A 14,394-nucleotide genomic window follows, 5' to 3' on the forward strand; every position below is an offset into this window, starting at 1 on the left:
TTTTTTTTTTGGTTTACCTCTGTGATAGCCTACCAGGACATCATTATAAGTCATGTGATTGAGGTTTATACAGGATCTATGAATAATCCTTTATATATAAAGTTGAATTATAAATATACATAAAGCTGCATATATGAAAGATAGCAATAAATTTATAAATAAAAAATGGTGTATAGAGAAAGAGACAAAATCAAATATATCAAAATGCATGCTGTAGTTAAGTCAAAGTGGGGTCCTACTGATTATATTTTTTTAATTGTTTTTAGTTTTATGTAATGACTGCATTATTTTTCATTGATAAATTATTTAAAATATTTTAAAGATAAATTACATTTTCATTTTTGGTCTCTGAGAGAAGAATCTTATCTCAATTCTTTACTGCCATCTATAGCTCTCTCTAATGTGATAGCCCTTATTGTACATCATTTTGAAATGATATCTGTTTCTGTTTCCCAGCACAACTTTAAGTTCTTTGAAGGTAGCAGTGATATATATTTTTTTTGTTTGTTTTTTAATAGTGTTTAGCATAGTGTAGGTGCCTGGATTTTTTCCCTCTCCAAATCTGGTTTAACTTTCTTTTTTTTTTTTTTCTTTTCCTTAAGTAACAGCTACTCTCAAAGTGTGGTTTCTGGACCCCTGGGTATTCCCAAAACATTTCTGTCATTTTGTGAGGGTAAATTATTTTCATAAGTGTACAGCACTGGCCTTTATCACTGTGGTGACAATTGCTGTGTTTGTATAACGCAATAATGGATAAAATGTACTTTAGCACCAATGAAGGCTGTGGCCAGACCTATATTCTTGTCCTCACACACTCAAAGGAAAACAAAAAATTGCTCAATTTTCCTTAATAATGTCTTTGATGTGGGTGCTTTTGTAGTAGGTAAACATACAATTGAAGAAGTGTGAACTGATGCCCCTAAAACAAATGCAGTGTTAGAAAGCAACATCACCTCAGTACAAAAAATATTAATAGTAATAATAATTGTAATTTACTGGAAAAAAATAATGTCTCAGGTGAACCTATAAAATTTACTAATTTTATTAAATCATGTCTCTTGAATACATGACTTTTTCATGTTCTGTTAAAACCTCATGAAGTGGGATGTTTCCTTGAAGCATATAAGAAACTATCCTTTGTCAGCTAAACAACAATCATCACCAGATTAAATGCAGAAACAGATGTTAGAATCTTTCTTCTCTAAATTTGAAACATTTTTTTAAACAATGTAGTTATTTTTTATTAAAATACATTATATTGTGTAATGGGTTTATTATTGTTACATTTAAACAAATTAATATCTAAAATAATCCCAGTTTAATTTTCTGTGATGAACATCATTGTTATAACGTACAGACACAAACTCTTTGGGTTTTCAAGAAGTTTTTAAAGATAAAGCTTTATTTAATATTTTCCCAGTTTGTTTCTTTTAAACATTTCATTATAAAATGTTAAATGACTTATCCAAATCTACGTCTACTAAAAGGCAGAGACAGGAATTGAACTAAAAACTGATTATGTCAATACTCTTCTTTCTTATAGTTTTACATTCAATTTCTGAGAGACAATAGGTTTTGCAAATTTTAAGTAATTTCTTGCTTGATTATCACTTTCATCTGTCTGGAAGTTTCTGAGTAAAGATGGGGTTTAAGTAGAACTTTTGGGGGATCTTGTATACATTTCTGAAATTTGATTCCCCGAGAAGTTACCTACCTTCCTTTGTGTAACCAGAGTCTATTTTCAGTTATCACACCTGTGTCTATTCGGGCTTTCAGGGTCTTCATAAACCATTTATTTCTTTGTCTCTTCTAAATATGAATGCTCTCAATTTTAATGAGCACATTATTGTCACAACTTATACTACAATTGCTATTGTAGATGACAAGTAAAACAGGTATTATTAAGTTGCTTTTATAACTTGCTATTATATTTCTCATCCCACTATGAGCAATCAATTGTGAAATGCCAGTAATCCTGTCCAACACACATTGTGTCCATGCAGTCTCTGGTGATTTGTGTTACATCCCCCTCACCCCACCTGTAGTTTAAATTGTCATATGAATGTGCACCAAGTTAAGGTACTCAACAATATGACTTCTTCCCCAGTCCATGACTTATGCAGTTCTGCAGCTCTTGCTGGAACTTCTGGGAATTTATCCCCTGTAGCATATTCATTCCAGGTGAATTTCTTGTTTTCTTCTTGTCAAATCCCTCCCTTTGCCTGGATTCTGGTTCAGCTCTCCCTTTGTGGTCCCCAGAACTAAACCAGCCTTTATAAAGTATTTGTAACAACTAGAAAAAAATTATTCCTCAGGACACATGTGGTCCTGAAATAGAGACTCAGGAGTGGGCCCCATCATCTCTTCTGTCAGCGTCTGTGAGGGCTATATTCCGTGACCCTGGACAGCTTCTGAGATGCCACACTGAGGAATTGAAGCAGAGGTTTGTTTTTTGTTTGTTTGTTTTACCACTTATTTTCAACACCTTGCAACATTCTGAATGTTTTCTGGGTAATTCTCTGCTTCCAGGTAAGAGTGCAAATTGTACTCTTAATTTTCAAAAGAAAATGCCATCTTCATCATTTGCATATGCAGTCTCAATATCTGGCTGTTTCTGTACAGAATACTTATGTTTTTCAAATATTGACTCCCTGTGTCTCTAATCTCAAATCCGCTGTTCTTGACAAATAGTTTACCTATCATATCACTGTGTTTAATTGTCAGTCAGGGGGAATGCTGTGGTGATGAACCTAAATAAAAGGATCATCCTCAGGAATTGGACATCATTTGCATCCTGTCTCTGGAAGTTTTCTCCATTTTTACTCTGATGCATTTGCTTACTTATCACTGTACACCCTTGCTTTCAAGAACTCATTCAGTGGTATTTCTTGACCTCAACAATGACACCTACCCTCTCAGCCTCTTGATATTAGATTTCTTCCATGCAAATGTTCATGAAATGATCTACAGTCAGCCTTATCCTCACATTAGAAAACCTGGAGTCTCTCTTTCATAGGCATTCCCTTGTAGATATTTTGGGCCACAGCTTGATATTCCTGGATGTGATAGTACAGGTACCAAATATCCATTCATTTAGAATGGCAATGATGGATGAAATCACACACCCTCCCTCCCAGGTATCCATCTAATTTAGTCTCATCAGAATGGTTTGCATTCTGTTTTAAGATAATACTTGTGATTTCTCTGAGAGTTAGATTAAGATATGTTTGTATGAAGCAAGTTTCTGCAACTTTTATTAGTCACCTATGAGAAGATCTTACCCATTATTTACTTTTTGTGTCTTTGTTTGTCTTGGTTATCCTTATATAAAGATCTACATGGTAAATTTATCTTAGAATATTGTGTTGGGTGAAGTTTGTCTTACCTAATGAGATAGTACATTTAGATTATGCCATCATGAAAATGGTGACTACTCTACATATATCATGTTTTGTATTGTCCACTAGGAAGTATAGAGCTCTAAGTTGTCAGCATGTTGTTCTAAATATACTCAGCACTATTTTATTGATACTCACCTTTTTTAACTTTATGGATTCTTTAACTCAAATTAATGATTGTAATTGCTCCAAGATTTTATGCCTTGCCTCATTCCAATAGACATATAAGCAAAACAAAAATCATGCAATAAAAGATGATACAGAGTGCCTACAGGGTTCAGAAAAAGCAAAGAAAATGTGAGAGAATAAAATAAGCATTTTTTAAATATGGGCCAGTGGTAATCATTGTAACTCCAAATTCTCTTTTCTCTGGCACATGAAATATTTCTGCCAGCTTCACATCTCCCCTCAGTGATATTACAGCATTCTCATCTGAATTCCTGATGAGTAGACACAAATGATGACTTTGCCTAGAAGTCTTTTTGTTCTGGCCCATCCTGCTTGATGGTTTGAGGGAGTGTCACAGAAGGAAGAAAGTGGTACTGAGCAGTGGTTTCCAAGGCACAGACGTAAAGGAGATTGTTGTGGACCCAGTGTGTGGAAAGATACATATACCTGATGATGAGTAGAGGGATTGGCATCCTGCCAGTACAATTCATTTTATTTTTCCCCTGTGCCAACTTTATTTATCGTTATTATTATTTTTTTAATGTATTGATTTTTCAGTTTTAGAAGAAGCCGATTTCTTTTCCTCCTTGACCAAAAAAATTTTCTTTATGGGATTCAGGGGCTGTGCTTGAGTACACAACTCTTAGTTGGCTTCTCCTAATGGTCTTTATGCCATGGTTTACATGATTCTTTTAGTTGATTATTATTTTCCATAAAATGTAATGGGGCAGTGGGGGGAGGGAAATGCACTGGGCTATTGTGATGGCACATGAGTTATTTGGTGATGGGAAACCCAAGGGAATTGCAACTGAGATGGAAAAATGCACAAAAATATGTAAAAATAAGCTAAAATAAAAATATATATATATAATGGGAGAATTTATTTCAAAATATGAAACTAAGACACATAAACACTTACATGTTTATCTAGTAAGAAGAACAGGAGTGAGAAGTCACAGCTGTGAGTGATGAGTTGGCTGCTTATCTCTTGGGACATATGAGACAGGTTTCTAGACTGTTTTCTTGACATTTATGTGGACTTGTTTGTAACTTTGTAACCTTGATAGTCACAGCATAGGAGGGGGCAGAGGGAAGAGGCAAGTTAAGTAAATAACAACCTAATGATAGCATTTTTCTTCCTAGATGAAATTTTATGATCTTTTGTACATTCCTACAAAAGGAAATTAAATTTTTAAAAATTAACATATAAATTCAAAGACACACCATATGGGAAATTTTCCTTTTTATCTCATATATGTATATAAATATATATGCATATATATGCATATATATATATATGGAAATATGCACATTTTCCCTTTTCTCCAATCCCCACATCCCTCTTGACAAACTCAAATTTTATTTCTAATGTTCTACACTTGGTTGTGACTCCTGATAGTTTCAGAAACAATTTTTATTAAATTTTTTTCTTCAAAATGTGTGATGTTGAATGATTCCCTAGGCTTATGTAGGGTGTAGGTCTACACAATTATTATCTGCTGTCAGCAAAACTGAATGGCTGGAAGGGAATAATCATACACTCCCTGGTGCTATAAACCACTTCTGAACATATTGCAATATATAAAGGATTCATTTTAAAGTGGTTGTAACTAAATGAATAACAACCTTTTGGGGATAGGGTAGTAGATAGTATATTAAGACTGTGTAAAGTCTGTAAGAAGTCAGTATATTAAAATCTGTCAGAAAAGGTCATCATTGACTATGCGCTAATATCTGCAGTCACTACCTTGAATAGTGCCTATATGAGTAGACTCTTATCTTTGATGAGGCTCAATTCAGACAATGAGATTTGAAATTTTAGCTGAACCAGATTGAAAAAATCTTACTGTACAGTTTCTGCTATTTTATTTTTGAATGATTTCAGGCATTTTAGTGTTGGAGTACAGAGAGGAATTTTAGTCTTTGGACTAATGAATTCAGGGACAGAAAGAATATACCTTTTCCTTCCACCCTACCCCCACCCATTTATCTTTGTAGAGGTATCAGCTGTGTTTTACTAATGAGCATTGCTGGAGGATTTTCTGAAAGTTCGGAAACACAAGGACTTGTAAGTGTCACAGTGGAATCAGACAACCTGTCAGTCTATTTATTTGTGTACTGGTGTTTTCATGACATGCAAACCAATTAGAGTGAGGTTCCCTTAGAACAGTTTTGAGAGGGTGGACATTTCTTTTAAAGCTTGCTTGGACATCTGTTGAATCAGGGAGAGTAAGATCAACAATTTTATGATCAATCCTTGGAGAAAAAATTAGGATGAAGGTAAAAAACCAAGCTTTGTTTAACAAGGATTAGCAAAGAAAATTATCTGAGTCCCATATCTCTGTAGAGTTTGAAAGTTCAAAAGAATGAGGACAAACATGTTTCCTTGGCCATGCTTTTCATTAAGTGCCTATTGTTCTCATAATTAGTTCATTACAGAGGAGTGATGTGAATGGTGACCTCTGTTCAGTCTGGCTCGTGAAAAAGAAATGGACTGATTTCCTTTGGGCAGTATGATCAATTACCGGTAATGAAGCTGAAATGAATACTCCTGATATGCTTTTGCTTATTTTTTTTTAAAGGATTGTCTTATGCAGTTTTGGAGAAGGCTGGGACTTCTTATTAGTACCATAATGTTCTGTGTTCTTCAGTTCCTTACCCCAAATAAAGAAGTACTGTCAGATAAATTCAGATGAGATTGGGCACATTCAGGATGATATGGCCGTAGACTTGTCAGATAAATTCAACAGGTGCCTTGAAGAGGAATCAGATTAATAAAAGGCAGAGGTAGCAGAGTTACATTTTGGTTTGCTATTATAAATTAGGTAAATGTCAACTATTTTATTTTAAATTTTTGCTATATGGAACCGCATAGAAGAAATGTTCTGTTAGTAATAGAGAGTTCCTTCCCCCTCCCCTAAGTTTTAGAGCTATTGAAAAACTAGCTATCCCTACTTGTATATCTTTACTATTTGCAAATATAGTAAAATGATAGCAGTAATGTATAGAAGTTGGTACTGAGGTTCTACAAATATTTATTGCAAAAACTCATAGTGTCAGCATTCCAGAATTACTGTCAGCACATCCCCAAACTGACAAGGATCTGTCAGAATGGATAGGGTCTACACATTTTCATCTCATTCTTCACAGGTTTCCTTATGACTGGACATGTTAGAATTAGTAGCTATTAGCCTATAATTGAGAGATGCTGGACAATTGCTATAAAATTGAACCTTACTCTAAGAATCTTCTCTAAAATTTTGATGTCCTATTCCCTGCATGGGTAAAAAAAAATATTTAAAAAATCATGGATTAGCTTTTTTATAGTGGCATGTAAAAATTAAAAGTCTCTGAAGAGTAAACTTTATTCTTGGCATCTGATTATTTAAGTGAGAAAAATTGGGGACCTTTTGCTTCTGATCCATTATTGCTGAAGGGCAAGAGATAACACATGTGTTGATTTAATATCATTTCCATGTGTCTCCTAATAAAATTGTGAATGCAATGTAGAAAATTGTGTTTATAGTAGAAATAACCAAATCACTGTCCAGTAGATCTAGTCAGGGTTTTCTTGTTTCTGTCACTTACTAGTTCTGTTGTTATGAGAAAGTTGTCTAACTTCAAGAATGTGGTCTCCTGATCTATACAAATTTTGTGCTAATCTTTTTCAATGTCACTTTTAGTTCTAATGTCTGTTTAATTAATCATTGATTATTCTGATTCATTAATATGAATACAGTAGATATTACTTATAGGCACTTGTACCAAGACCTTACTAGATGTTGAGATTATAAATGAATAACAACAAACTTTAGTTTCCAGGAACCTGTAGTCTAGAGGAACAAGCAGGCAGCAAATAATCTTAATACAGTGTGGTATATCTGCTTGCTGCTTTTTTGATGCATACGGTGGTTATCACAGAAGAACCTACAGAAAAGAAACCATCTGGAAAGGCAGATGAAAAAAGACTTAAGTCTGACCCTCTGCTTGTAGGACTCTTTTTTATGGACTTTTTCAAAATAGGCAAGATTATCCTGTAATAAATTAGATGCCTAGTCTATTTTTTAAAGTATGTCAATTTTAGAGTTGACAGGTGTTGGGTGTGACTCTGGATGATATTTCTCTAGATGTCTTCCAAACTCTGAAGAAATATGGACAGTTTAGTCAAGGGAGATAACCAAACTATAAAGAAAAGAAAGAAGTAAGGGTGAAAGATAGGGAAGGAGAGAGGGAAGATGGAAGAAAGGGAGGGAAGGAAGGAGGGAAGTAAGAAAAGAGAGAGGGAGGGAGGGAAGAAGGAATGGTCTTCAGTAATGGTAGCCTGTGGAAAACCTAATGAAAGCTGATGCACCAGTGAAAATAGCTTTTGTGATGAATATAGAAATGGTAAAGACTGGATTTATAACTAAGCAGACAATACCCAGACATGAGAGCAAGACCACTCTCTAGGTGTTAAGTGATAGTAGGTTGTAGGGGAGGCCTCAGGCACTATACCAACAGAGACAAAAAAAAAAAAATATTGAAATTCAATGCGCTTAAACATTTTTGTATGTACCATAGCTCATTCAAGAGAGCCAAAAGATCATTTATTCCCAGCATCCCACTGATAAAACTTTACAATAACACAATTTGTCACTATCCTTTATCATTTATTACAGCTAACATGGATCTAATTGCATAACACCCTATTTTTTCATGTATTGGTGAGAAAGAAATATGATCAAGTAAACTCATATTTTATTGTCACTTTTTAAAAATTTTAGTGCATTTATATTGGGATAATATTGTTCTATAACATCGTTTCTGAGTGAGAGGTAAATGTACTGTTAGAACTTTTTACAGGGTCTCTGTGTGCCTGTTGGTTTCCTGACTCTGAATATTCTACCTTAACTGATAGATACTAAGGTCCAGGAAGGGCACAAAGAAATAACTACATCTTGAGGCATCCTTGGTTGGCATAAAACTTCCAAGATTACAGCCAGGGGCTCTCAGGATTAGTTTAGAAAGGGAAGAATGGAAACAAAGGAATAGCTCTATCCTCTGAAGGTAGAATAATTGAAGATGCAGTGACAGTACAACTTGTAGTTACCAGAAAAGGACAAACATTTAAAAGATGCACCCTAATTTCAAAGCTACTAGTGTATGAAAAAACGTACATTATCAGAATAGTGAAAATAGGATGTGTGTCCTGAGTAGGAACTCTATGATGTCACTGGTTATTGAATATTGAAAGGGAAGAAGGCCACACAGAAAATGGAAATTGATGGAACTGTGTTTTGTTCTCCTCTCTGAATATTAGAGCAGAAGAGATAAAAGACAGAGAGACAGAGATAGTCTCCACCTTTGATTGTCTCCAACCCAAATTCCTGAATATGACTTTAGCCCATTTTCAAAGTTCAATAGTGAGCGAGAATCTGACTTTTATATAATCTATTTGGTGGTTTAAAAGACCACCTTGGTGCTTAAGAGCCATCTGAGAGCAGTTAGAAAAGAGATTTAGGATCTAAGTGTATGTTAGAAGAAGGATCTAACTTCAAAATATTAGTAGTTTTGTTGGAAGTCATGCACTTCATTGACCTCTCTCAGGTTTTCTAAGGCTAACAATCATGGATAGATGAATGAACAACAATAATGTATATTTTTTCTATAACTTTCTGTCCCCCCACCTCAGTTGAGTAAAGCACTTATGTAACAAAAATCAGTTGTAAAACTGGTTATAAAATGCTTAGCCCAGGTCCCCATTCTAGAGATCTTGGAATTCAGTAAATGGGAGTGGGCCTGGAATTTGTGTTTTTCCAAAGCATTCATGATTCATGATAATTTCTAAATAAAAGAAATAGTACAAGATTTTCTTTTGAGAAACATGAACTCATGGTTAATTATACATTGCTTTCTTTTGAGGATCTTCCCTCCAAGTCATTAGTTAGCTGATTTTTTTTCTTATTTTTTTTGACAAGAATTCTCAAAATCAGAAAACCTTTTTCCCTTCAGTAAGTCTCCCCAGTAGTAGATGAAGAACAGTATCTTGACCCAGTTTAAACTAAATGGTTAGTTAAAAAAAAAGATGTTAACTCAAATTTTCTTTGCATAATATTATATTTCTTCCAAGAGTTTTCTAGATTTCACATTATAGAAATATTTCCTTGCTCATTGCATCAAAGCACTGCTGGACTACTCTGTGGCAAACATTCCAACCTGCACTCATTCTTCATTTTAAAGGCCATCAAGGCACCATTCAGGGTATTTTTTCTAATTTTTTATTTTTTGAAAATATAACAAGAGCCATTCATGTGTTAAATTATTTGCCTACTCATACATTCTGAGAGAAGAAGAAAACATCTGAAGACATTGCTAATTGGAAGACAGAAACATTTGTGATAATGTAGAGGCACAGAGGCAGAGTAATTAAGGTGGTTGGTTATGTGGCATGGTTGAAATTATGTCAGCTGGCTTGAAGCCCACTGGCAAAGGTTTGGACCATTTGTGTTAACTTGATAGTGAATTTCAGAGAATTTGTTTTCCTTAGAGAAGTAAATGATGCATGCAATATTCCATATGTAGTTCTTTGAGTAAGTGATAATTGCACCACATATTAACCAACTATTTACTTTTAATTAGCAACAGTTTCTTTTAAGCAAATTTTTGGAAGTATATTTGTCTTATTTAACAATTTTTAAAGACGTTGCCACTGCCACACCTCTGTGCTTCTCAATGTTAGTGTCTAAATATCTTGCTCAAGAAAAACATTTTTCAGTTATTTAGAATCATAGACTTGAATTCCCTCATCTTTTGAAGGGTTTTTCGCTAGATGTTGGGTTTTCACTAGATGTGTGATACTCTTACCAGCACTGACACACAGTTGCAGTCATGTTTATACTGTTTTACTATATTTTTTAGAATTGAATTCCATCACAATTTAGTTTATTTTCCTTTCTGGAATTATGCAGATTGTGTGTGTGTGTGTGTGTGTGTTTGTTTTATAATTATTTATTTATACATATAGAACTAGGCACAGACCAGAGTTTTGGAGGTTGAGGGGGTTCACCAGACAGAGTGGGGCACAGAACAGGCAGATTGGCAAAGTACACTGCTGAGGGGAGCACCAGGTGACAGAAGAGGTCTGCTGCACCATTAGGTCACCTCCCTGGCCAGGGATCTAATGTGCTGAAGCAACTGCATCTAGCTTTGTAAGGCTGCGCTTTAACACACTGGGCCAGCAGGGAGGGCCTGGATTGTGTTCTAAAACTGGGCTTCTGAAAGCCAGATTGCTACTCTGTTCCCCTTTGACTCATCTAGAATGATGTTGAAGATGCAGGTTTCTTGCTTATGGAGTAAATTGTGCCCCATCTCCATTTATATGTTGAAACTCTAACTCCATGTGCTTGTATTTGGGTCTAGTTCTTATAAGTAATTAATGTTAAATGAGTTTACATGGTAAGGTCTTAATCTGCTACTAGGATGATCTTAAATGATGAGGAAGAATGATGTTTCCACATGCCCCAAGAAAATAGCATGTGAAATTGAGAAGGGATCATTCACGCCATGAAAATAATAGTCACTAGGAACTAATGTGTTATCACCTTGACCTTAGCTTTCCTAGATTTCTAAATTTCAAGAAATTTTCTGTTTTTTTAAGTCATCCTTGCTAAGGCATTTTGTTTATAGCAGCTCAAGCTGACTAAAACACTTGGTTCCACCCAGCATTACAGAATCCAGAATACCAGAAATGAGGAGGTGTGGGAGTCTTTATTAATAAGAAGCCCCTGTTCCTGATACATGGAGGCAGCCATGTACATGGTGATCTCAGGAGATGCTTGATGGTGTACAACAGCTGGGTGCCAGGACTTGGGGAATGAATTACTTTGGGAATATTTGGGCTCAGTGTTTAAGGATCTGAATGTCCAAGGCCTCAGAAAGGGCCAGTGATGATGCTAGACAATAGTTTCTGCTCAGATACACAAGATACATATTTTTGGTAGTATATGAAAAATCTTGATGACTTCTAGAAAGTGCCAGCCACACCTTGAGCCAATGTTTCCTAGGGAATAGGAGCACAACCATAGAAACTGATGGTTCTTAGCACTTTCATTTTTAATTATTTCCTGTAGGACTATATATAATGAGGAGGTCATTTATGGTAAAATTATTAAGGGATAATAGATTAGTTTTCACATTTCTGAAGATGTTCCCCATGGCTCCCCTCAAGCCTCACCATCTCAGGTTCTTGGGATCTTTACACTACCCCTTAAAAATCTTCTGATATGTTTCCTATTCTATATATTGTTTTCTATTGTAGTCCACACAAAAATTTGGTTGTGACTGTGTGTATACTCTCAAAACCTTACGGATGAATTTATCTTGGTCTTTAAACTAAAAGTTGATAAACTAACCTTTGCAAATATTTAATGGATTTGAATATGGCAGATTTTCAAGTAACATATTTTAGTACGGAGTCTTAAGGAGACAACATTTCAAAACACTGGGGAATTAGTCTATGGACCATTTCCCTCTCAGATGAGCATGTAGGCAGATATTTCATTGGATTAAATCAAAGCACAGCCAATTCAAAGGTATAAATAAAACAGAACTAAACTAATTATCATTAAGGACATAAAAAGTAATGAAGGAGACCCAGTATCCTAAAGCCCAATTTATATGTTCCCTTCAATTCATAGTTGTTCAAGGATCATACTTTATCAAAATTCTCATTCTCTTTTCCCAATCTCTCTGTTTTCCTCTATGGAAAATAGACCTATCAAATGGCCCAGCAATTCCACTATTAGGTATCTTCAAAGAACATGTGTATTCCTATGCTCTTTGGAATCTTATTTATAATTGTTAAATTATGGAAAGATTGTAAGTGCCCAAAGACAGAGGAGTAGATCAGGCAGTTGTATACATGTGTGTACACATGCACACATACACATGTACATTGGAATACTACATGGCTATAAAAAAAAATGAGCCCCTGCCATTTGCAACAATAATTGAAACTGTAAAAGACAATGCCCAATAAAGTCAGAAGAAGAAAGACAAATGCCAGATAGTCTCACTAATATGAAGGATATAGAGAAATAAAACAGAGGGTTAGTCAAAAGCAAACTAGCAATAAGTTCTTGATATCTAACTGTAAAATTGAGTCAACCATTAAAAGAGGATGATAGGGTGGGAGAAGGGGATGAGGAGGCCCTGTGGAACATGGTGGGGGACTTGCTGAAGCACTGGTGGTGGGCTGGGTCTGATACATTTGTATGTGTTTAAACATATAACCCCCAAGGTACAATGATGTAAACCAAATTTACCTCAATAAACACACTTTGAAAAAAATTCAGATCTTTTCAATTTTAAGATCTAAGACCTTACATCCCCATGCATCCCATTCCTTCTCCTCTGCCTTCTTGAATCATAGATCTAGAAAACTGAGATTATGGAGTGCCTGTGTCTGCTTCTTTAGGCTGACTTTAGCACACAAGTCTTACCCTTTATGGAGCTCCCAGTATGGTCATCATGAGCATCTTTTCACCACATTTCATCAAACTTCCTAATCATTAAATCTTTTGAGGCATTAGCTAGTAACACACACCCAAACACCCACAGCAGTTATATGTCTACTACAAATAAAAAAAAAAAAAAAAAAAAAAAAAAGAAAAGAGAAGAAAATAAAAGAAAAAAAATTGCAGATTATGACTCACAGTTATGGACTATGTCCTTGATCCCTGTTTCTCTGGGCCCAGATTTGCAGGTGAGAAATTACTTCTAGGGGTGGCAGGGAAATGAAGCTAAGGAAGAAGCAAGAATGGTATTATCCCCCATTGCCTTTGTAGAGTCACATATTTGTAAGCTCTAATAAGAGAGAGAATTTATATAGACAGGGTTACCCAAGTTCTGCTCCAGTGAAATTTGGGGATGGAATTTATGTTTTTGAACCATATCCTGGAGTTATAATATCCTTAGCATCAGCCCTGACAACTATTCAATAGGTGGCAGTAGCTTCTCATTCTCCAATTATTACTACTAAAAATGTCTGCAGACAATGCCAAATACTCCCTGAGGGGAGAGTACCTTTTCATATCTCAACCCGGCTTAGGGACATGAAGTTGGGAATTTTAATTATTGCAATGGATAGGATATTCAAATTCCTGTTACTGTTCCAGTGACTAAAAATGATAGAAATCACAGAGCATATTGACCTGTCATATAGTTGTACGCTGGCATAGTTTAAAAGTTTTTCAAAGCATGTGTGTGTGTGTGTGTGTGTGTGTGTGTGTATCACAACCTCCTCTTGTTATTTTTTGAATAAAATTACTCTATCTCCCTATATATGGTAAGCATATGAATAGAAACTCTAGTTTGCTCAACAAGTTTTATCCCTGCTTAATTATCAATAGGTGCTCTTTTTATTCTCCAAAGTGTCCTATTTTGGATAGCAAATTATATAGTCACATTTCTGTCTATTTTCTTTACTGGCTATTTGCTTCAGGAGGGAAGCTAATTCTTGTAAACTAATGTATCCCCTTGTTACTGTTATTGTGATGGTTAATTTTTGTGTCAATTTGACTGAGCAAAGGGATATGCAAATTAAGCATTATTTTTGTTGAGTCCTGAGAGTGTTTCTAAATGAAATTAGCATTTGAATCCCTTCCTTCAGTAAAATAAAATGTGTTTGTCATCCAATCCATTGAGAAGTTATTAAAACAAAAATGTAGACAAAAGTGGAATTCACCCTTTTTGACTTCACGCCTGCCTACTTAAGCTGGTATATTGATTTTATCTTCCATTTGGGTTTGGGTTTATACCATCAGCTGCCTTGGCTCTCAGATTTTCAAAC

The sequence above is a fragment of the Condylura cristata genome, unplaced genomic scaffold (assembly GCF_000260355.1).
Source record: "Condylura cristata isolate star-nosed mole 26May11 unplaced genomic scaffold, ConCri1.0 scaffold00003, whole genome shotgun sequence".
NCBI classification, from domain to species: Eukaryota; Metazoa; Chordata; class Mammalia; order Eulipotyphla; family Talpidae; genus Condylura; species Condylura cristata.